Source organism: Schistocerca nitens, chromosome 2 (assembly GCF_023898315.1).
Source record: "Schistocerca nitens isolate TAMUIC-IGC-003100 chromosome 2, iqSchNite1.1, whole genome shotgun sequence".
Classification (NCBI taxonomy): domain Eukaryota; kingdom Metazoa; phylum Arthropoda; class Insecta; order Orthoptera; family Acrididae; genus Schistocerca; species Schistocerca nitens.
In genome coordinates, this window is record NC_064615.1 from 517,179,963 (window position 1) to 517,206,027 (window position 26,065).

Below are 26,065 nucleotides of genomic sequence, written 5' to 3' on the forward strand. Positions count from 1 at the left end.
AACTGTGACACAGTTTTAATCTGCCAGGAAGTTTCATATCAGCGCACACTCCGCTGCAGAGTGAAAATCTCATTCTGGAAACGCGTAGTTTTGTTATACAATGCTTCCCAATATATTTCCGTTTTGAATATTGACTGCCGTGTTAAGTGTCATGTACGTTATTCGTTCGACTGTCCAGCGTCGCTGATGCAAGTTGCAACCTTCTGACCCTAGAGGGTTGCAAATTGCAGTGTGTAACATGTCGGTGCGTGACAAACACTGTGCTGTAATCGAGTTTCTAATCGCAGAAAACGTATCTCCAATTGAAATCCGTGGAAGAATTGAAGTTCTGTACTTGGTTATTGTATCGACATCAGTAATGTGCGACGTTGGGTTGCTCGTGTTCGTAATGAAGGAAACGGTGCGCTGATGCCAACCTCACCGCGTGTGACAGAGCTCGGAGTGGACGATCGCATACGGCAACCGAAGACACTCGACGGAATCGCGTTGACTAATCAATTGGAAAAAATCGTCAGAGAGTACAGACACAGTTCTCAGGTAAGTGTAGCATAGAGAGTGTACAGGCCGTCACTGCAAAAGTGCGGTAAAGATAACTGTGTACTTCACGATAAAGGATGACGCCCAAAAACAGTTGCAGGATAAAAATTTATTAAAATTCTTGACCAAGGTTTCGGTACATATAAATATACCTTCATCAGAAGTAAAAAATCCTGGACAGAAAGACACTTTCATTAGAAAAGCCTTAGCATCGGAAGCGTTTTTTTTTATTTATTGTAATTTTAAGCACCTCATACAGGCGGGCTGTCAGCAGCATATTACGCCGCTCTTCAGCCTTAAGTGGTACAATCATATGACAAATAGGTGACACAGACAATACAATGAAAATGGCGGGTAAAAAGGTAGACACAAAAAACAATAAACATGAAGCCGTTCACGCTGGACGATAAAAGCACTAACACTTGTTGACACGGCGCACCGAACACGGAGGACGGCGACGGCACATGTGAACAGTGCAGGTGTAACTGCAAAAGAACGCTAAACACAAAACGAAGGCACACACACGAGACACTGATGGCGATGATCTCCGGCGCGCGAATGTTCACTACGCGTGTGCGAGTCCGGGGACCTGCCAAGAGAGGAGGAGGAGGAAGGGGAGTGGGAGAGCGAGAGGGGAGAGCAGAGATGCCACGGGCAGGGGAGATAGGGGGGAGGGAGGAAGGGGGAGGGGTGGAGGGAGGGGACGGGGGAAAAGGAAAGAGAAGGGAAGGGAAGAGAAAGGAGGGAAGGTGCCTAAAGGAAAGGACACCGGAAGTGGGCGGTGGGGCAGGGTCAAAGTTGATAGGAGGGGTAGATGGAGGGGAGGAGGACATCATCAAGGAGGGGGAGCTGACGGAAGCCACCTTCAGAGATGGTAAGGAGGGTGGAGAGATGGAGACCGGGTGGGATGTGGGAATACAGGCGCGGCAGCGGGCGGGGGTGGGAGAGGATCGGGGAGACTAGTGGGTGAGGAGGATCGAGTTTACAGGAGGTGTACAGGATCCGTACCCTTCAAGGAAAAGGAGGTGGTGGAAGGGGATGCGATCGTACAGGATCCGCGTGGGGGAGGGGAGACGGATGAGATAGGCGAGGCAGAGAGCATGGCGTTCAAGGATTTGGAGGGATTTATAAAAGGTAGGGGGGGGGGCGGAGATCCAAGCCAGATGGGCGTAACAAAGGATAGGGCGGATGAGGGATTTATAGGTGTGGAGGGTGGTGGAGGGGTCCAGACCCCACGTACAAGCTTGAGGAGACTGATTCGGGAGCGTGCCTTGGCTTGGATTGTCCGGAGGTGGGGAGCCCAGGAGAGGCGACGGTCGAGGGTGACGCCAAGGTACTGAAGGGTGGGAGTGAGGGCGATAGGACGGCCATAGATGGTGAGATAGAAATCAAGGAGGCGGAAGGAAGGGGTGGTTTTGCCTACAATGATCGCCTGGGTTTTGGAGGGATTGACCTTGAGCAACCACTGGTTGCTCCATGCGGTGAACCAGTCAAGATGGGATTGGAGAAGGTGTTGGGAGCGCTGTAGGGTGGGGGCAAGAGCAAGGAAGGCGGTGTCATTGGCAAACTGGAGAAGGTGGACGGGGGGGGGGGGGGTGACGGCGGCGGCATGTCCGCCGTGTACAAAAGGTAGAGAAGGGGGGAGAGGACGGAGCCTTGGGGCACACCGGCGGAGGGGAAAAAGGTGTAGGAATCTGTGTTATGGATGGTGATATAGGAAGGACGGCGGGAGAGAAAGGAGCCGATCAGACAGGACGTAGTTAATGGGAAGGGCCAAGGTTTGGAGCTTCAAGAGGAGTCCGGAATGTCATACGCGGTCATAAGCACGTTCGAGGTCCAGGGAGAGGAAGATCACGGAGCTGCGGGAATTAAGCCGGTCGGAAAGGAGATGGGCGAGGTGAAGGAGAAGGTCGTCGGAAGAGAAGGACGGCCGAAAGCCACACTGCGTAACGGGAAGGAGGCGGTGCTGGCGGAGATGCTGGTGGATGCGTCGGGTGAGGATAGATTCCAGGACCTTGCTGAAGACCGAGGTAAGGCTGATGGGACGGTAAGAGGAGACGGCGGACGGCGGTTTGCCAGGTTTAAGGAACATGAGGATACGGGAGGTTTTCCACAGGTCGGGGTAGTAACCGGTGGACAGGACTACATTGTAGAGCCTGGCCAGGGTGGAGAGGAAAGAGACAGGAGCTTTACGAAGGTGACGGTAGGTGACAAGATCGTGACCAGGAGTGGTGTTGCGTTTGGTGCAGAGTGTAGCAATGAGATCCTGTGTAGTGATAGGGGCATTGAGTTCCGTGTGTGCAATGTTGTCCAAGTACTGGAAACCAGGAGCGAGGGGAGGGACAGAGGTGTCAGTTTGATCGCAGATATCCGGGAAGAAGGAGTAATCGAACTGGGGATCATCAGGAATGGAAAATACATCGGAGAGGTAGGAGGCAAAGTGATTGGCCTTACTAAGGGTGTCAGGGAAGGGGTGATCATCATGGAGAAGAGGATAGTAGGGGGAGGGTTTAGTTCCAGTAAGGCGACGGAAGGCTGACCAGAATGAAGAATGGCTCTGAGCACCATGGGACTCAACTGCTGAGGTCATTAGTCCCCTAGAACTTAGAACTAGTTAAACCTAACTAACCTAAGGACATCACAAACATCCATGCCCGAGGCAGGATTCGAACCTGCGACCGTAGCGGTCTCGCGGTTCCAGACTGCAGCGCCTTTAACAGCACGGCCACTTTGGCCGGCTGGCTGACCAGAACTTGGACGAGTTGATAGGTAGGGTGCATGTCTGTCGCCAGTCCCCGCGTTTCTTAGCCGCGAGCAAATTACGAATGTGTCGCTGGAGTTGCCGGTGGCGTCGTAGTATGTCCGGGTCACGCGTGCGGAGGAAGGCACGGTAGAGACGGCGGGATTCACGGAGGAGGAGGACGGCCTGTGGGGCGTAAGGTAGGATGGTGTCCCTGGATGGCGACAGTAGGGACGTGGGCCTCCACTGCCTCAGACAAGGTCTGCTGGAGAAAGGAGGCGGCATGGGTGACATCGTCGGGGTGGTGGTAGGTGAAAGGGTGGCTATCGACCCGGGTGGAGAGGGTATCCCGGTAGGCATTCCAGTTGGCACGGGAATAGTCATGGACGTACTTAGGGCGAGGGTCATTACGAGGGTCGGGGCGGGGGCGACGACCGTCTGAAATGGTGAGGAGGACAGGGAGATGGTCGCTACCAATAGGCTCCAGGACATCCACCGTTATGCGGCCAAGGAGGTTGGGGGAGGAGAGGATAACATCGGGAGTGGAGTTGGATTCGGGACGGGTGTGCTGCGGGATGGGGATGAGGTCGCCTTGAAGGGAGGAGAGGAACTGGTGCCACCGCCGTAACTGGGCAGCGGAACGACTATGGATATTGAGGTCGGCGGCGATCACGTAGGAGAAGGTACGGTCGATGTGGGAGAGGAAGTCGAAGGGAATAGGGCCGTTGGGGCGGACATAGATGGTGGCGCAGGTAATGGTAATGGTAAGGCCGGGGAAGAAGAGACTAAGGATCAGGTGTTCGGTGGGGTCGGGAAGGAGAGGTTGGAGCCAAATGGGGATCTGGCGGTGGTGACCCAGGGCATCGGAAGTGAGAAACAAAAGCTTAAGTAACAGTGAAAATACCAGAGTAATACAGGCACAAAAGCTTTAGTTACTTACTAAAATTACATCATGCAATGAAGATTAATAAAACAATTGTGACAAATGCGTCATCAATAACTGAGACATCTTCTCCATTTGTACAACATGACTATGGGCACAGGGTCAAAGCGAACAGTTTAGCACCATAACTTCGCCTATGAACTATCGAGACAAGAGTGTGAAAGCACTAGGGCAGATGGTTTCGCCGAGAGAGGGCACTTGTATGTGCCAGACACTCGCGCATATTAAAATCCATGAATAAATACATAAGCGCATCAAAAATTATTAAAAGTTGTGTTAATTCAAACTTTCTGTCTTAATAAATAAAACATATCAGACCATTTTAAAACATTTACGTAAAATAGAAAATATACAACCAATTTACCAATATCCTAGTGTCAAACAGATAAAGCTTGCACTATGGAACATCTAACGAGAGAGGGCACTAGTGTAATGCGCGAGAATCTCGCGTAACGTAGGCGGTGAAATACATACTAGCTAAAACAACCAAAATGTTATAATAAAACGAAACCATCTGTCGTTGTGAATAAAAACATACTAGTCAATTAACCACTCATACACATCGAAAATCACAAATAACAAACATCAAAAATACGTAAAATCCCAACAAGACAGGAAAAGCGCATTTCACCGGCATCAACAAGCAAGAAAACTAACTTCTAGTCAGTCAGTCTAGAGGTCAATTCGTTAAAAAACAATGACTAAAAACCACATTAGCTCTATTAAAACGCACATTTCCTCCATCGTCCACGAAAAGGAAAGTACCATGTCCAATCAATAAGGACACAAGCTTGTAAAAGTTCCGTTACAAACAATGCAGTATAAATTTGGAATACTTCTCCGCATGAGATAAACATTATTTCATCATTCCCACATTATAGTAAAACCCCAAAGTCAGTCCTACTTGATCACTGTTCCTACCCAGTAACAGACTCTTTGCAACATATGAATTGCGAAGCGTAAAAGGAAAAGGAGCAAAATATCTTTATACAAGTAGCGCAAGCTGTCCTGTAGATTAAGCCAATCGACTGTCACCCCTCAAATATTGTAATATATACTTATATTAAACTAATAATATAGTATCAGACCCGAATAAAATGGGGAATGTTGGGAAGAAAATTTAGAGGTATCAAGACGCGAACCATCCCCCGTACAAGTCACACAATGCAGGAGAATGACTCTTCTCGTTACGCTAAACCTACATCACGGCCTTTGTTTCTTACGGTATGTTATCCCTTATTCAAAACCTATGTCATAGCTATATTACTAATTGAAATTTAATTATAACAAATTGTACTAAGAACAATGCATTTTGGGTGGATTTTCAGTGTGTCGCCGCCTTCAAATAGCCTACTCTCATAATAAGCAAGTTACAATAATCCTTTTGCCACGAATATGATGTTTCTCATTATTTTATCGGAATGAATCACACGGTTAACAACGGGTTTTCCAGTGATTCTCAATTTTCTGGCCCTCAGAAACGGCGTATATACATACAGGCTTGAAGCGAATGCCAATATGGCGCCTCACAACTCTGTACTGAAGGGATACGGCTTGCGTGTGACGTATGTAGCGTTGTGCCATCTCATTGGTCAACGCTCAGACGCCCGCTCAGAATATTTGACATACCAGATACTGCTATGCACGTTCGGGAAGACTCCCGAACGTGCTATTCCACGCTATGACGTCAGAAACTCGGCACGCTCAACGCTCAACGTTCGGATGCACGGTCCGTGTGCCGACGGCTATAGGGACTGATGACCTTAGCAGTTAAGTCCCATAAGATTTCACACACTTACAGCTCACATATTCCTTCCGCTTCACCAACACATGGTAATACGACTGAGGGACGTATATTTCCCAAATTTATTAATCCTTGTAAAGTGTAAGAATTGATAGCTCACACCTTCTTTCTTCGTGTCCCACATTCACCGGACGAGACTGCGGCTGAACGAAGTCCTTTCTGTGTAAATCGCAGAGGGTCGCCAGAGCTTGCTCTTTCGTAAACACTCGGTGGAAGTCTGCTGTCCCAAGGAGGTTGACTTGGGTCGGATGTTACTTGGTTTTTAGCTTAATACGTGACATTTCAGTTTGAGAGTTTTATTCATGATGGGGGCACTCATAGCAGTATTAGGTCAAAAGACTCCTGTTTTGCGACCGGAGTAATTTAGATTAAGTAGTGTGTAAGCTTACGGACTGATGACCTTAGCAGTTAAGTCCCATAAGATTTCACACACAATTATTATTGCTACCGGGGGCAACGATTGCAGTTAATTTGATTAAGAAAGTTTTATTTAGATCGTGGCAGAGTGCTTTTGTTATTGTCAGTTAAATGACGGACTGAAGGAAATAGTGTTGACATTTTTATTGCTATAGTTAAAAGCAAAGTATCATTTGAATGTGTCCGTCAGTTTTCGGAGCGCTTGTACGCTCCTCAGCGACAGTAATGAATGTTATTTCTCTTTTTCTTTTGCGTCCGACTGGGTGTCCCTGGAATTGAAAGTACTGCAAAAGAAATTCATTGGTTCAAAAAATGGCTCTGGGCACTATGAGACTTAACATCTGTGGTCATCAACCCCCTAGAACTTAGAACTACTTAAACCTAACTAACCTAAGGACATCACACACATCAATGCCCGAGGCAGGATTCGAATCTGCGACCGTAGCGGTCACGCGGTTCCAGACTGAAGCGCCTAGAACCGCACGGCCACACCGGGCGGCAAATTCATGGGGAAAGAACGTTTATATTCAGTCTGCCGTAGAGGAAGAGCCACTTTTCTATAAATATTGCGATAATCTATTTGAGAGTTCACCAGTTTCGAATATCTACCCTATTTCATTAGTCACTGCTTGTTCTGGCATCAAAATCTACGACTTAAGGCATTATATACATGTCTTTATACATACTTAATTTGTTTTCTAATGTCTTGGTAACCTTCACCTGTTTTTGTAATCATCTTTATTTTGAGATGCATAGTTCACCCACGTGGAAAAAAATGGCTCTGAGCACTATGGGACTCAACTGCTGTGGTCATAAGTCCCCTAGAACTTAGAACTACTTAAACCTAACTAACTTAAGGACAGCACACAACACCCAGCCATCACGAGGCAGAGAAAATCCCTGACCCCGCCGGGAATCGAACCCGGGAACCCGGGCGTGGGAAGCGAGAACGCTACCACACGACCACGAGATGCGGGCCCACCCACGTGGAACAGCTTCCAACACACGTGGTATCATACCAACTGAGGCGGATTTCCGGTAATTACAGTATAGAATGAACAGATTCTTGAATTCAGATAATGGACCGAGAGTAAACCAAAGAATAGTATACTGAAGATTTACAGAAGTGAGATAAGCTACAAAAGTAATAGACGAAGGGGAGAAATTTCGCTACCTTGGTAGGAAATATAGCATTGTGGGCGATGAAAACAGGCCTTAAGAAGTAGACAAGCACCTTGAAAGATATGAGATAATATTTTTGAATCGATGAGTCAGGGAATTTATATAATCTAGTCAAACAGATTATTTTACATTATCATTTTACTTCTGAGAGAATACTGGCTATTTTCGACATCTGTTGATGAACCATTTTACTTGATTCGCTAGACGAAAAGTTGTTGCAATGCCTGACGTTTGTAATAGGAAATACAATAAACCGCTGTTGCATAGCACTGTCCATTGACGTTTTTCTGTTCCAGTTGGATAATCTTCATCTACATAGATGATCCGCAAGCCGCCGTAAGGTGAGCGGCGTAGGTACCCTGTACCACTATTTGTCATTTCCCCTCCTGTTCCAATCGCTAACAGAAAATGTTCAAATTGTTCAAATGTGTGAATTTCTAAAGGGCCAAATTGCTGATGTCATCGGTCCCTAGACTTACATACTACTTCATCTAACTTAAACTAACTTATGCTAAGAACAACACACCCACCCATGCCCGAGGGAGGACTGGAACCTCGGACGGGAGTGGCCGCGCAGTCAGTGACATGGCGCCTTAAACCGCGCGGCCACTCCGCGCGGCGCTCGCTAATAGAGCGAGGGAAAAACGACCGACTGTACGCCTCCAGATGATCCCTAATTTCTCGTATCTTATCTTTGTGGACCTTACGCGTGACATATGTTGGTGGGAGCAGAATCGTTCGGTACTCAGCTTCAAATGTCGGTTCTCTAAATTTTCTTAGTAGTGTTTCCCGGAAAGAACGCCGCCTTTCCTCCAGGGATTCCCGAAGCATTTCCGTAACACAAAGGTTTTGTTCGAACCTACCGGTAACAAATCTAGCAGCCCTCCTATGAATTGCTTCTATGTCTTCCTTCAATCCGGCCAGGTACAGATCCCAAACCTCGCGTAGTACTCAAGAGCTGGTCCTACCAGCATCTTATATGCGGCCTCCTTTACCCGTGAAACACTCTTTTCTAAAATTCTCCAAATAAACCAAAGACGATTTGCCTTCCCTATCATATCGCTTTGTAACATTACGCCAAGCCGCAACCATAACATAGTAATGTATCCGAACATTAGAGGTTTGTTCTTCCTACTCATCCGCATTAACTTACATTTTTCCACAGTTAGGGCTAGCTGCCATTCATCACATCACCTGGAAAGTTTATTTAAGTCGTTCCTATCTACCTAAAGTCACTCAGCTTCGACACCTTACCGTAGACCACGGATTCCATCAACATACGATGGCTGGTGAAAACAACTTTGGGTAGAACATATTCCTGCTATGTGCTTTTGATTTGCTGACATAAGGATAATACATAAGGGTAATACTCAGCATACATGAAATCTATTCGCTGTTCCCAAAACGTACCACCATCAGCAGTGTAAGTGAAAGTCGACAATGGAAATACCTACCGGACATGGTGTCGGATCCGGATTTTCCGCTTTACGTGGCGGTCGCCTTAACTACTTTGGCTGTCTGCGCCCGACCCACGACTAGACCCAAACTTCCGTACGTCGTATTTCCTGCGTCACAGTCTGTACTCGTACACACGTTATGCGATTTCCGTACAGGGGAGCAACCTAATTTGTTAGGTAGTGGAAGTCAATGGGTTCTGAGAGGGTGGCTCAACTTCTATTTCTGTTCCGTCATTTTTTCTCCAGAGGTCACATTTCGGATGAAACAAGCAGAGCTTTATAGGGACTTTTCTCCAAATTATTGGTGGATTTTAATACACTATAAAATAAGTAATAAATTGATTTAATCAGTGACAACCACATATTATGTTTCGACATCATGTTTCGGAAGAAAACGCTATTAGGCGTTCCGGGAGAACCAGCCCAGCAATTACGCTTGTGGAAACAGACGTCCACGAAACCACGTGATGCGTGTGTGGACATCCACTAAGAGCGTTTAGCGTCATAATCTAAGGTGTATTTTTCACCCTTTGTAAAAACGAGCAGTTGCATGAAATACACTAGTAGCAGGAGGCACCTAACTTTGCTGAATTGGCCATACTGTATCATGTGTAGGTCTCAATGAAACAACGAAAGCTTTTGAGAGATATCCTACTCCATGACTGCTCATCGTGATCGGACAGAAGTGGGCCCAAGACGCGCAAGCATCTTTCTCTTGCGCCCAAAATGTGCTCCATATAATTAATGTCAGTGGCCGTAAGAACCGGCACATGTATCACGATGACCATAGATCCCCTGGAGCGTTTTTTAGATTTTTTTTCCAACAGTCTTGTATGAAAATATATTCATCACACAAAAAGTATGGTAATACAAGCTATTCATTTTTTATATTAAGTTCTAAGGAAAACGTTGAGAGTAACGTATTAATGCCTGCCTCACGAAGTAAACTGATAAGTCGAAAAATTATTATCACTGCCCGCTGCGAGGTTGGATGCTGCCTGTTGACGTTGCGGGCACGTGACATGCTAAGACAAGTTAGTAAGAGGAGCAGAGGCGGATGGGGAATCGCCCTAGCGAGATATGGGCCGCAAATGGGAAAATCCACTGAGGTAAGCAACTTTATCAAAGGACAGATTATTATTGCACAAAGCCTGTGAACGAGCAATTCGGGAACGACGAAGATAGTCGAATGTTCACGTGCTACTGTCGTGAACATCTAGAGAAAGAGGTAGAACAGTGAAACTACCATTAGGCTCTAAATGGTATATCAGTCAGATATACCTGCGGTTTGTGAATAAAGCTTTGCACTAGTAAGAGGTTAAGTGTGAAATATTATAAAACTTCTAATTATATGGAGTAAGCAACCTAGCCCGACGTCGCACGGGAATAGCGCATCTTGATTAGAAACCAGGAATAAAATTCAGATCACAACGTTAAGTAGATGTATGTCATCACTGTCATATAACATGCGCAATGTAAGCAGAGCATGTAAGGACAGTTGTCAGGAGGCATTAACGTTATTCATTAGTGTTTGGAGTGACCCTTCATAGCAATGATGGGAGTACATCGAGATGTAAGTAGTGCGAACGCGCAACCAACGTTCGAACTCCTACGAGAATCATGACATCTACGAACCACCCGCGTCCCATTATACTTGACGTCTTTCTCTAAGCGATTTCATCTTTAAGCAGTATAATTTCTGGGTGTCTCTGATCCAGAACAGTGCTACAGGCGTTTGGATGAGCATATAGTAAACTCACATTAATCTGTCGGCGACCAAATATGCCTGATGTAAATTCTATGGAACTCATGTGGGTCACTATCGGGAGCCAACACCGAGTACGCAAATCAGAGACCCATTATTTACGCTAATTACATGACCTGTGCGCGGATACCTAGTCCCGCATACCTCTACAAGCCTACCAATAAACTGTTGGATCCGTGATACATAGAAATAGTGATGTATTTCGTTCCAAAGCTATTAAGCAGGTGGTCGTAATGTTTTGGCTTATCAGCATATCCCCAGTCCAGAGCCATCTGACTGCTAAGAACTTAACCCAGTAGTTTTGGGAGACGTACCGGTTTGTCATGCCGAGACACCGAAGACACGCAGGAATCATCGCTTTTATACCTGAGTATGCACGAGGGACCAATTTCTCTGTCCGTACATGCAGAGATGTAACTGAATTTTTATATTAAAATGTTAATTTTGGGGGCAACTACTCCATATCTTATCAACAATATATAAATTAATTTTATTCGATTAGGTTCAAACATTGCTTATGCAGCAAACATGGATATTGCGTTTATCTCGTAATTATTTACGTATTCTAAGGAAGCTGAGCTATAGGTACACAGACGTTTTAGTTAAATAATATCTTTTACGGTTACGAACGAGTTTATGTGATTTGGTGGGGGGCGCATTTTATTCAAATGAATAGTGAGGTAATAAAATCAACTGTTGAGTCGTCTGTAAAACTAGAAGATTAAAAATTTGCTGTTGTGAGTTTAATAAACGGAATAGACACCTATAATGTAAGTTAACAAAGTGGCTAAAAGGGAAAGCCTGTATTCAGCGAGTACAACCATTACTCGTTTATGCTCGTAAGGCAATTTAAATATTGTGAGTCGCTCATCGAGCCTTGCAGATCTACGTGTTGGGAATGGCTAATAGGGACAGGAAAACCAAGAAAATGTGTCAGGGAACAGACTGGAGCGGATGGCTTTTTCGTAGCAATTGTCAGCTTAGCAATCTTTGGAAAAAATTCTTATTTAAGTAACTCCTCACCTGGCATCACCAGGCTGAGTGGACCCCGTTCCACTCCTTCCACCAAGCAAAAATCCCTAGCAATACCGCCAATTGAACTCGAATCTTCCGCACGTCAGTCAGTCACGCTTGTAACTCAGCTGCGGAGGCTCACATATTTCCATCTGTTGAACAGGGAATTTTTCTGGTTGGTCATTCTGTGCTCTGCCTGAATCTGTTTAGCCACGTACTGGAGCCGTTGCCTTACGAAATCCTCCATCGGAGCTATAGCTCAGTTTCTAATTAGCTCTTCATCGTCTAAACGTTAAACTGGAATCTTTCTTCCCATTCTGCTCTAGCACCCTAGGTCAAAAGATCTATTCTCTTCTTGTCTATAGTTCTTCCCATTCACGTCTAAGTTCCACATAGGGACTACACGCTACACATACACTGAGGAGAACTTTCTACCACTTATATTTACATTAGAAGGTAAGATTTTTATCCTTTTAATAAATGTCTTTAATGTTACTACTAGCCTACTTCTGTTATCGTCAGTTGGCTGGCGGTCCATGCAGCAAACCTCCTCTACTGCTCTTAATGAGAATTCCAAATCTAATTCCCTAAGCATCAGATAACTTAATTTTACTCTATTTCCTACTGTTATATTTTTGTTAATGTTCACTGTATTCAGTCTTTTTAAGATGCTATACATTCAGTTCACTGCTTTTCAAAGTACCTTAGCCCTTCTGGCAGAATTTTAATATCGTCAGCTAGTCGCGAAGTTAATATTTCTTCTTCTTCGTCGGATTGTGGTCTTGCACTTGCCATATTCATTTGTTGACTAACTGAAGAACCAGCAGGTGAATTCACGCTCTACCTACACCACTAAATCACAATAAGCTACTGTAGGACGTTTCACAAAGCTATACTTCCCTACCGCAGCATGCAACCCTGGCGACGCAGTATGCAGATATGTCCAGGTGGTATTTATTTTCCAGAATGTGCATTAACACTACCTGAAATGCAGATATACATTACTAATAATACTAATGCAAAAGACGCATATTGACAGAAGCTACGTAAATATCTGCTCATTGTTTACCACTGATATAAGGGAAATTGATTCTTGTTACTCACCCTATATGGTAGTTGTAGCGTTCTTCCGGGAAAGGCAATTTCCCGCACCACTTACACTGCTCTCTGTAAGAGAGTTTAATCCTCCCCAGTTTTTCCCTTCCAATTATCTTATGTCATCAAACAAAATAACTTCAAGGAGCTCGTGTTTGCATAGTGGGGTTATTTCGAGTTTATTAATTGAGTATTTATTTGCAGTTGTTAAGTGAACTACTATATAAAAACGTTAACAGCTGCAGCTGTCAGCCGTTTACCACAATGAAGAGACTGTCCCATTGCTGTCAATACGTATTCGACAATGCCAATTTTTTTTCCTCCACTATCATTTTGTAGAATACTTTTCACAGTAAGAGGGGTATCAAATGCATCGTCCCTGCCTCAGCTGTCTCAAAATGTGAAGAGACCCAGGGGCATTAATTGTACTTCCTGTAACAGATGTCAGTCAAAAATGGCTCTGAGCACTATGGGACTTAACATCTGAGGTCATCAGTCCCCTAGAACTTAGAAGTACTTAAACCTAACTAACCTAAGGACATCACACGCATCCATGCCCGAGGCAGGATTCGAACCTGCGACCGTAGCAGTCTCGCGGTTCCAGACTGTAGCGCCTAGAACCTCTCGGCCACCCCGGCCGGCAGATGTCAGTCATCTACGTATTATCCAACTTATGATATTTTAATTCAAGTCAAGCAATGCATCACAGCAGATTACTGTATTAGACTTGAACACGATCGGTCCTATTCCATCAGACACATCCATACCCACTTTTGAAGACATACTGCGCATATTTGATGCATACCACTCTAAGTGGTAGCAATTCTAAGAATAGAAGAAATGTATGCAGTTTAACACTAACACAACTAACGATGACAGGAGTTCTGTAACTTTCCGGTCATTCATTAATAAATCAAGTGACTACAGCAGAGCTTCACTACTGTTAACGATATGCAGCAGCAAGATGCAGGGTTTACCAATCCGATCTCTTTCCCACCAACACTACAAAGATCACTAACAATGTCTCAGCGACTGTTTATAGCAACATGTATTATATGAAAGCCTACTTAAAAACTGCAAATAAGTACTCATTTAATAGACTGAAAAAACTTTACTTTATAAAAACCGGCTCAGTGAAGGGGAGGCAAAGCCTGTCTGTAGGTTTAAAAGAAAGCAGCATTCTTGATGGGGGAAGTTATCTTTCCCGGAAGAATGTTATAGTTCACACACAGGATGACTAAGAATCAATTTCGCCTCTATCACCACAGGGCAGCGTGCAGAGACTTAAACAGACCCTGTACATATGTGTTCCTTGTGTTAGTATTAATAGCATCTCGTATCTGTGTTAATGCACTGCATCGTCTGTAGTTCTTAGTGATCCATAAGACAGGCTGTGAAAGGGATGGTATTACTTCGTGAAACGTTCGCCCCCAGTAGCTGAGTAGTCAGCGCGACAGAATGTCAATCCTAAAGGCCCGCGTTCGATTCCCGGCGGGGTCGGAGATTTTCTCCGTTCACGGACTGGGTGTTGTGTTGTCCTACCCCATCGACGCGCAAGTCGCCAAAATGGCGTCACATCGAAAGACTTGCACCCGGCGAACGGTCTACCCGGCGGGAGGCCCTAGTCACACGACATCCTCATCACTTCGTGAAACAACCTGTAGTTGTGTCTTCTGACATAGTGTGATATATAGGGTAGATAATTACCTGTTCGTGATTTAGTTTGCAGATCTACGCTTTCTTGAAATCACATTCATATGTAACATAATTAAAAACGGCTTTTTCATCTTTCGTGGCCAGTGTAGCTGAACGCTGCCCATAAAACAAACGCGTTATGCCGTTACAGCTTAGTAATTGACACAATCAGTATTTAAATCTTTTCGTAACGGAGATCATCATATGTTTGCTCCTGAATGGCACCAACAATAATCTAGACTATTTTGTGCTCTGAAGATGGCTAGACTGCTAGCCGAAGCTATCAGTTAATCCTAATAACGAATATTTTATTTGCGATCTTGACTTCACTTGTTTTCAATCCCTAATACAAAATACTAAAGCAAGTGATTTTTAAGCGCCCACCCAATCCCTGCGCTCACACCCTATCGGTGGGCACTTCAATTGTGTTATTCATGACTCTCCCTCCTACCATTGTACAAAAACTACCGACTGCACCGTTCCCCAAATTTTTATTCGTTGATTGGACAAGTGCGGATAGTCTATAACCCAATCTCACTCGTTTGTCAACTGCTAACTCACTTTCATGTTCGTCGATTCATATCTATAATCTGGGTTCAGCTACTACCTCCATAATTTCAAAGAACGAGTTCCAGTCAACACTGTCAAAAGTTTCCTCTAACTCTTAAAATTCTGAAAATGTTGGCTTCCATTTCTTAAGACTATCTTCCAAGATACGTCTTAGTGTTAGCAATGCCTGTCGAGTTCCTACATTTCTTTGGAAACAATACTGATCGTCTCTCAGCCTAGCTTCAACAAGTCTTTCTCTTCTTCTGTAAATAATTCGTCTTCACATCTATGCCACGATGCCATATATCTTTTCTGGTACTACGATGCCATATATCTACATATAACATACATAATGATCCGTGATTAATTTATGATTACGATGGTTCTGCTGGTTACGTGAAGCATCGCGTAGTCTTTCCTAATTAAATTTTACTCTAGGCTGAGCTGTGTGTTTTAGCTGAGCGCTTCGCTAGCCACCCGTCTTGCTTTCGTCTGCTGTAGCCACTGTTATTACAAGCTCTCAAACTTCTATAAGGACACTCCCGAGTTTCGATGACATTATAAGCATCCCCAGTACACCGCGAACTAACGATGAACAATTGGAAAACCGTGTCGACATTAAAAGCACTTACTGTTAACTTTGCAGGCGATCCTCGCCCGGGTGCTTCCAGCGTGAAGTTTGAGCCTCCAATTCATCAACTTCAAAATTTATCACACCGTTACGAGGCTTTAATTGGTATACACAGAGATTTAATAAGAAAAAGATATTGCTCGATAATGTACGAAACATTTTAAGACTGTCTAGGAATCACAAAGGAATGTTCTTTAAAAGTACTAGAATGGCAGATAAACGTTTTGAGAATAAATTACGTTGTGGAATCTGATCTACAGAATGAATCGAAATGAACTTAGAGTATACGTTTACACAGGCAGTTCTGTACTACTTTAGTAATGTTTGTATTAAAAATTTTATGTATATAATCGGAGACATTTGCCATTGACGAATATTTTGTAAATCTACCTTTGCTGATCAGCAACAGCATTATCTTCGAAATCGTTGTTTGTCAAAAAAACCAATTTGCATACTTTTGCTTATCACCTACTCGTAGTAAATTCAAAAGTTAGAAACTAGGGTTTGTAAAGTAAAGATAAATTAATAAATTCATATTTGAATACTTAAACTAATCGTGGATATACAACAATCGGTAAAAAACATTCCTAAGGTGTCACTGTTAATTAAAACATACCAGACTGATCATTTTGAGAGGCTAAAAATTGAAGAAGATTGAAAAAAACATTGTGAAAAACAAACTCAAAACAGCAGTACTTGTTTTGTAGTATGAGGTCAATACACGAAACTTAGGATAAAAAATTTTAAAAATGTCGTACACACAAACTACAGCATTCTCTTCATGCATGGACGCAGTACGCATTAATCTCCGGTGGCCAACTTGATGTTTTCTGCACCATGTCTGTTGATAGCTGAGTCGAGTGTGAAAAAGATTTACATTCTTGTCGTCGCATTGATAGCAGAGAGGAGAAAAACCCTTTCCCTTTCATGTTAATTTCTTACATTTTTGAGTAGATATTCAATTGACTGTGTTGTCTTCATTGACGTACAGCTATCAAGAGTAGATTTTTCAATTCAGTGTAAAAATTGAGAATTAACTGAGACAATTTTGTACTTCACTATTCGACTAGACTGCATGAATTTCCTGATTCATCGTTTTAAAAATATTATCTTATATCTTTGATGGTTCATGTCTACTTCTTAAGTTCTGTTTTCTTTGTCCATAATGCTATATTTTCTACCTAGGTAGCGAAATCTTTTTACATCGTGTATTAATTTTGTAGCTTATCTCACTTCCGTAAGTCTTCATTATACTAGTCTTTGGTTTACTCTCGGTCCATTATCTGAATTCAGGAATCCGTTCATTCTGTACTGTAATTAGCGGAAATCTCTCTCACTTGGTTTGATAGCACGTGTGTTGGAAGCTGTTTCACGTGGGTGAACTATGCAGCTCAAAATAATGAAGATTACAAAACTAGGTGAAGGTTGCCAAGACATTAGAAAACAAATTAAGCATCTATGAAGACATGTATATAATGCCATAAGTTGTGGATTTTGATGGCACGCCAAACAGTGACCAATGAAATAACATAGGTATTCATAACTGGTGAACTCTCAAATAGAATATCACAATATTTATAAAGTGGCTCTTCCTCTAAGGCAGACTGAATATAAACAGTCTTTCCCCATAATTTCTTTGGCAATACTTGCATTTCGAGGGAGACTCAGTCGGAAGCAAAAGAAAAACACAAATAACATTCATTAGTGTCGCTGAGGAGCGTACAAGCGCTCTGGAAACTGCCGCACACATCCAAATGATACTCTGTTCTAGCTATAGCAATAAAAAATGTCAACACTATTTCCTTCAGTCGTCATTTAACTGAAAGTAACAAAAGCACTCGGCCACGATCTAAATAAAAATCTCTTAGTCAGATTAACAGCAATAGCAGTCCCCGGTTGCAAAACAGGAGTCTTTTGACCTAGCACTGCTATGAAATCCCCCATCATAAATAAAATTCCCAGATTGGCATGTCACGTATTAAACTAAAAATCAAGCGATAAAGCTTTAGTCATAAAATGTATAAATTTTGGCCACGTGTTGAGGACGCTCACTGGACAAGTCGCGCAGTTTCCGAAATCCACGTACCGAGCCTCCAGGCCATGACAATCTTCCCTCGGTCAAACACAGATCGCGCGCCACCCCAATTCCACACATAGACAGCACTCTCATTGATACCGAACCGTGCGTGTGTCTGACTAGCAGTCATTCTCTGCCAGATGACGCTACTGTCGCCTGGACGGGTTTATATCAATAGTAGGTAGGTGGAAAGAAAAAACGTAGGTGCAAAGAAGGCAATTGCGAAGAAAACATGGATAAGCGAAAAAATACTTCAGTTGATTGATAAAAAATGAAGTAAGAAAAGTTCAGGGAAATTCAGGAATACAGAAATACAAGACTATGAGGAATGAAATAAATAGCAAGTACAGGGAAGTTAAGACGAAATGGCTGCATGAAAAATGTAAAGATATCGAAAAAGAAATGATTGTTGAAAGGACTGACTCTGCATACAAGTCAAAAGAGCCTTCGGTGAAATTAAAAGAATGAGTGCTACCATTAAGAGCGCAACGGGAATTCAATGCTAAATGCAGAGGAGAGAGCGGATAGGCGGAAAAAGTACATAGACAGTCTCTATGAGCGAGAATATTTGTCTAATGTGATAAAAGAAGAGACAAGAGTCGATATAGAGGAGGTAGAGGATCCAGTATTAGAATCAGAGTTTAAGAGAGCTTCGGAGGGCTTAAGATCAAATAAGGCAGACGGGATAAAATTGCATCAGACTTTCTAAAACCATTGGGAGAAGTGGCAACAAAACTCCTGTTCACGTTGGCGTGTATAATGTATGAGCCTGGTGAGGTCCATCTGAATTTCTGAAAAATATCATCCACACAATTCCAAAGACTACGAGAGCTGACAAGTGGGAAAATTATCGCATAATCAGCTTAACTGCTCATACATTGAAGTTTCTGACAAGAATAATACACAGAGGAATGGAAAAAAGTTGAGGATGTGTTAGAAGACGATTAGTATGGCTTTAGGAAAGGTAAAGGGACCAGAGAGGCTATTACGACTTTGCGCTTGATAGTGGAGGAGAGACAAAGGAAAAACAAAACACATTTACAATGTCGACCCAGAAAAACTGTTGGACAATGCTGCAGAGGGCAAAAACTATGGAGGAAGACACAGATTGGAATACATCGAGGACGTAGGTTGCAAGTACTACTCCGAGATGAAGAGATTCCTACAAGAGAGGAATTCGTGGTGGGTCGCATCAAAACAGACTACAGATGACTCAAGAAAGAAAGAAGATTGGTGGTCAAATGTACCGGGTGATCAGTGCAAGATTCTGTTGCAGATGGGCTGCAAAATGAATCATCACACTTGCTTGAATGATAAGGAAATGAATAATGAATAAAATGTTTACAGAGACAAATTTTACATTAGCTTTACTATCTGCATAACATTGCTCAATGCCGAATTAAGACTCTGCCTCACTAAAAACAGTTCTCCAAATCAGATAAAAACGTTCTTAATCGTCACGGAACATTACTTAAACAGTCAGTATTTCTGAGGCTCCGTTTCTTTAGAATAACTAAATATGCGAAGCAAATATTAATGAGAGAATTGGGTAGATATATTATTTATTCTTGAGCATTGAATCCCAGAGTCTTGTGTCGTGATCCGTCTTCTACGCTTGAAGCTGTGGTTTCAGGAGCGTGCTAATAAAGTATTATGTGTTACCTGCAAGACGGAAGTCAGCTTTGTGTGAGTGCTTCGCTCCATTAATGATGGGGAGGTGATTAAATTAAAGGAGAAAACTAAAGTTAGTTTTTATTTTTTGGGCACCAATTGTTAATATACATTACTAGTACTAATTGCACAATCTTGATTGATCATGATAGTCATTTTGTCGAACCTTGACATTACCACTGTACGTACTTTATTATTTTACTTGTAATATTCGTGTCTGCCTTTCACCCTCGAACCTCGAACCCAAATCTTAATTTTCTAAATACTTAGTGCGAACACTCATTTCATCCGTAGATGTCCCCTTCAGTGCTGCTGTCTGACTTAGCGTCCCTTCTTCTGGGTGCGACGATTTGCGTCGCACGCAGTTATCACGAGGACAGTATGCAGAGGTTGACATCAACAAAAGAAGCGCCTTTCACGTTATCATCAGGGAAGTGCCGTATATTTCCGAAAAATTCCTTTGCTTTACAGTACCTTTATAGTGAAACACCTACATCAAGGGGTACTGAGTTCAGGGGCGAACTTAGGTATTTATTTTCATGAAAAGAATTTTAATCGTCTGTGAATGAATAATAATGTGAAATGACATCTCGTGTCTCCGAGGATATGGTCACCTCACATATCCTCGCCGTTACAAGAAAAGAATATATTAACATAACATGATGTAAGACATGAAAACCGAATCGACTTAAACTTAAAAAAAAAGTAAGTCTTAACCGTTATAACAGCTTCCCCGACTCAGTAAAAAAAAAATGGTTCAAATGGCTCTGAGCACTATGGGACTCAACTGCTGAGGTCATTAGTCCCCTAGAACTTAGAACTAGTTAAACCTAACTAACCTAAGGACATCACAAACATCCATGCCCGGGGCAGGATTCGAACCTGCGACCATAGCGGTCTTGCGGTTCCAGACTGCAGCGCCTTTAACCGCACGGCCACTTCGGCCGGCCCCGACTCAGTCTATTAACTATTCTAGGGAACGTATTTGATCTATCTAAATGAATAATTTTATAAAGAAATAGTGATTTTAAGTTGTAAACACACAATACAATACCTGAATTAGAACTTTGGAGCAGCCTCATTTGAAAAACAATATAAATGCTATAAAACATTTTAGGAAAAATTAACATTTACACTAGATTCATAAAATAATTTTCTCTCCTTAATTCTTATCGAATGCTGTTTAGATTATGAACTATTGGTACTTTTGAATTATCCAACCACTGGCAATGTGATGATTCCAGGCAATCCTTCGACACCCACCTATTCACATCCCGCTGAAGCTTCTTCTTTGATCACATTCATCATTTACATATATGTCAACTTTAGGTTCCTTCCGGTTTTCCTCAAATCGTTATACAGTTTTTCGTCTGTCTATCCATAATCCATTGCTCACTTCCTTTCCTTCTGTTTCTTTCTTTCTTTCTTTCTTGTGCCGTTTTCCTGCAGATACGCAGGGTCGGCATGCTTAATCGGATGTGGCAATGTTAGTTAAAGGGATGGCCAGATGCCCTTCCTACCGCCACCCCGTACCCCCTGAGAAGGAATTAGTGTACCCCAACTGTCTGCAACTAGTGTAATCCATGGAATAGTGCGAAAGTGTTCAGGTGTCTGCGAGCCATGTAACTGAGGTGGGACGTGGGGACCAGCCCGGTATTCACCTAGGGGGATGTGGAAAACCGCCTAAAAACCTCGTCGTTAATCCGCCGGGCGGATTCGATCCGGAGCCAGCGCGCCTACCCGAGTCCAGGTAGCAGCGCTTTAGCACGCTCGGCTAACCCGGCGGGTTCATATCTATTCTTTCTGTACTCCTCTTTATTTAATCTGTGCCAAGTATGGCATCAGCGTTAAGTCATTCAACTCTTAATAAACTTGATTCCCGTTCTCTTCTTTGAAATTCCACAACTGTACGACCTCTTCAGTTACTTCATCACGTTTCTCCAAAAATGTATCTTTCAGATTCACCTTCGGAGTGAGTACTATCGTACATGACTTAGCATTCTACGTCTTCAAACCATCCTTTGGGATCATCGTGGCCTTGCTTGCTGTGTCTACAATCAATACCATTACCAGAAATTACACGAATTTCAGAAAAAAGAACAGACTTCTTCAAAGGTTGACTATCTTCCACAAATTTTCTCAAAAATTTTCAATATCAGTTTATTTACATACAAATCATCTTCCTTCTCAGTTATACACTACTGGGCATTAAAATTGCTACACCAAGAAGAAATGCAGTTGATAAACGGGTATTCATTGGACAAATATATTATACTAGAACTGACATAGGATTACATTTTCATGCAGTTTGGGTGCATAGATCCTGAGGAATCAGTACCCAGAACAACCACCTCTAGCCCTAATAACGGCCTTAATACGCCTGGCCATTGAGTGAAAAAGAGCCTGGATGGCGTGTACAGGTACAGCTGCCCATGCAGTTTCAACACGATACCACAGTTCATCAAGAGTGACGTATTGTGACGAGCTAGTTGCTCGGCCACCATTGACCAGATGTTTTCAAGTGGTGAGAGATCTGGACAATGTGTTGGCCAGGGCACCAGTCGAACATTTTCTGTATCCAGAAAGGCCCGTACTGGACCTGCAACATGCGGTCGTGCATTATCCTGCTGAAATGTAGGGTTTCGCAGGGATCGAATGAAGGGTACAGCCAGGGGTCGTAACGCATCTGAAATGTAACGTGCATTGTTCAAAGTGACGTCAATGCGAACAAGAAGTGACAGAGATGTGTAACCAATGGCACCCAATACCATCACGCCGGATGATACGCCAGTATGGCGATGATGAATACACGCTTCCAATGTGCGTTCACCGCGATGTCGCCAAACATGGATGCGACCATCATGATGCTGTAAAAAGAACCTGTATTCATCCGAAAAAATGACGTTTTGCCATTTGTGCAGCCAGGTTCGTCGTTGAGTACACCATCCCAGGCGCTCCTGTCTGTGATGCAGCGTCAAGGGTAAGCGTAGCTGTGGTCTCCGAGCGGATAGTCCATGCTGCTGCAAACGTCGTCGAACTGTTCGTGCAGATGGTTGTTGTCTTGCAAACGTCGCCATCTGTTGACTCAGGGATCGAGACGTGACTGCACGATCCATTACAGTCATGCGGATAAGGTGCCTGTCATCTCGACTGCTAGTGATACGAGGCCCTTGGGATCCAGCACGGCGTTCCGCATTTCCCTCCTGAACCCACCGATTCCATATTCTGCTAACAGCCATTGTATCTCGACCAACGTGAGCAGCAATGTCGCGATACGATAAACCGCAATCGCGATAGGCTACAATCCGACCTTTGTGAAAGTCGGAAACGTGATTTCTCCTCTGTACACGAGGCATCACAACAACGTTTCACCAGTCAACGCCGGTCAACTGCTGTTTGTGTATGAGAAATCGGTTGCAAACTTTCCTCATGTCAGCACGTTGTAGGTGTCGCCACCGTCGCCAACCTTTTGTGTATATGCTCTGAAAAGCTAATCATTTGCATATCACAGCATCTTCTTCCTGTCGGTTAAATTTCGCGTCTGTAGCTGTAGCACGTCATCTTCGTGGTGTAGGAATTTTAATGGCCAGTAGTGTATTATTCAAGACTCGATGATCCCGAAGTAAATAATTTTCCCTTAGTCCAATATCTTCTTGAGGTTTATGATCTTTGGAAGTTGTCTTGTTGTTACTATTCCACTAATGACACAAGAAATCAGCATCAACAGCTTCAGTTCTGCATGAATTGACAACACTGTTCTGCGACTAAGCCTCTATACTCTCGCAGTTTTTTCTGTGTCAGGTTTTACCTTTGTCACTATTTCCACTACAAGTCCATTTTGAAATGACTCTATTGTAATACTTCACGTATTTAAGCTGTGTTGATTGTTGAAACAAGGCTATTACAGTTTATCTTTGGCTGGGGCAGGAAGCTGCGTTTTACATTACTGTTGTGAATCTCTTCTTGTTCACTGCTAAGGCTTGTCTCGTGGTAACGACTGTTGTTTCGAAAACCTTTTCTAATACCCGTCCAGTCGTTACTAATCCTATTCTGCCTCTCGTTTTGATCCATGTCTGAAGGCATTCCCTACCTATTGCCATTGTGATAACAGTCACATGTACATGCTGTAGCAAAATTGCTATCAATATAAGAATTAAATGCTCCAATTACATTTGCTGGGAGTAAAGCAATATTTTCTGGTAATAACAATGAAACAGTTCAGCCATAGGTTTATATTTGCGACGATCAGGATAATTACCAACTCTGAATATTTCAGCCGTCTCTTTAAACTTTTGACTTCGTGAGCATAAACTTTCTAGAAACTTAAGTTGAAAGTCCTCTTCAGCATGGCAGTTTTGAGCCTTAGACATTAATTTGAACTACGTGTATCCATCTAGAGAACTGCGAATAAAGTTAGTCTTTCAATCTTGCTTCCAATATGATGCAAGTACGCTGGTGAATTGATTCGTCAATACTGCTGCATGAGCTCTTTCATCATTGTTGTATGTGAGAAATCATTGATGTTTCCAACATTTCTACCGCTTGAGGTGGGGCAGAGGACTCGCATTCGGGGCGACGACGGCCGAGTCCGCGTCGGGCCACCAAGATTAAGATTATCTGAGATTTCTTTAAAACGCTCCAGGTAAATACCCGGATGATTCCTTCGAAAAGGGAGCTATCCATTTCCTTCCCCTCTTTTCCTAATCCAAGCTCATAATCCGTCTCCTATGACCCCGCTATCAACGGGACGTTAACCTCTAATCTTCCTTTCTTTCTTCCAAAATTTGTAGCTCTAATATCAGTTCACTGGCTGTACATATTCTGTTGTGGAAGCTTCGATAAAATTATTTTCTCCGCAAACGCCGTCCGCATGAGGACCTGGACTTAACATGGCAAATGACAGCCCCAGAACCTTTCCTGGTACAAAATTTGATATCGAATGTTAATGCCACTTTACTGTACTTTCTCTTCTAGGTTTGAACGTATTGCTGGCTCTTCTGATATTCGAGAGTATGCGCAAGCTCTACATCTGACATAGGAATATGTACAAAATAATTATCTCGATACCTCTCGAAAATTAGCTTGTCCTATTTTTCTCGTTTGGTAGACACGAAACATGAAAAAACACGACGAAAACCTAATTATTGTGGCTTACAAGAACATATGCAATGCACGTTCTGTAGTCTGATGACCGAGTGTTGCTGAAGGGAAAGAATAACGGAAGTCGTAGTTGATATTTAGTGATCCTATTATGAGTAAATGAACGATTTTGCTACTTTTTAGCTTTTTTTCTACAGTATTAATTTATTGTTTTAACTGGTTACCAGCTTACAAGCCCATCATCAGACATTTACTGGCTATTCCGGAGGTAAAATAGTCCCCCAGTCGGATCTCCGGGAGAGGACTACTCAAGAGGACGTCGTTATCAGGAGAAAGACAACTGGTGTTCTACGGATCGCAGCATGGAATGTCAGATCCCTTAATCGAGCAGGTAGGTAAGAAAATTTAAAAAGGGGAATTGATAGGTTAAAGTTAGATATAGTGGGAATTAGTGAAGATCGGCGGCAGAAGGAACAAGATTATTGGTCAGGTGAATATAGGGTTATAAATACAAAATCAGATAGGGGTAATGCAGGAGTAGGTTTATTAATGAATAAAAAAATAGGAATGCGGGTTAGCTACTACAAACAGCATAGTGAACGCATTATTGTGGCCAAGATAAACACGAGGCCCACGCCTACTACATTAGTACAAGTTTATATGCCAACTAGCTCTGCAGATGACGAAGAAATTGATGAAATGTATGATGAGATAAAAGAATTTATTCAGATAGTGAAGGAAGACGAAAATTTAATAGTCATGGGTGACTAGAATTCGATAGTAGGAAAAGGGAGAGGAGGAAACGTAGTACGTGAAGATGGATTTGGGGGGGGGGGGGGGGATGAAAGAGGAAGCCGCCTGGTAGAATTTTGCACAGAGCACAACTTAATCATAGCTAACACTTGGTTCAAGGATCATGAAAGAAGGCTGTATACATGGAAGAAGCCTGGAGATACTAGAAGGTATAAGTTAGATTGTATAATGGTAAGACAGAATTCAGGAAGCAGGTTTAAAATTGTAAGATATTTCCAGGGACAGATGTGGACTCTGATCACAATCTATTGGTTATGAACTGTAGATTAAAACTGAAAAAATTGCGAAAAGGTGGAAATTTAAGGAGATGGGACCTAGGTAAACTTACTAAACCAGAGGTTGTCCAGAGTTTCAGAGAGAGTATAAGGGAACAGTTGACAGGGATGGGGGAAAGAAATACATTAGAAGAAGAATGGGTAGCTTTGAGGGATGAAGAACTGAAGGCAGCGGAGGATCAAGTAGGTAAATACACGAGGGCTAGTAGAAATCTTTGGGTAACAGAAGAAATATTGAATTTAATTGATGAAAGGAGAAAATATAAAAATGCAGTAAATGAAGCAGGCAAAAAAGAATAC

General features: G+C 43.0%; 1 long non-coding RNA gene across 1 annotated transcript in view; it reads right to left on the minus strand.

Annotated features, from left to right (window-relative positions):
- LOC126234473 (uncharacterized) overlaps positions 1-26,065 on the minus strand; it is a 340,217-nt gene that overhangs the window by 121,921 nt on the left and 192,231 nt on the right. The window lies entirely within an intron of this gene.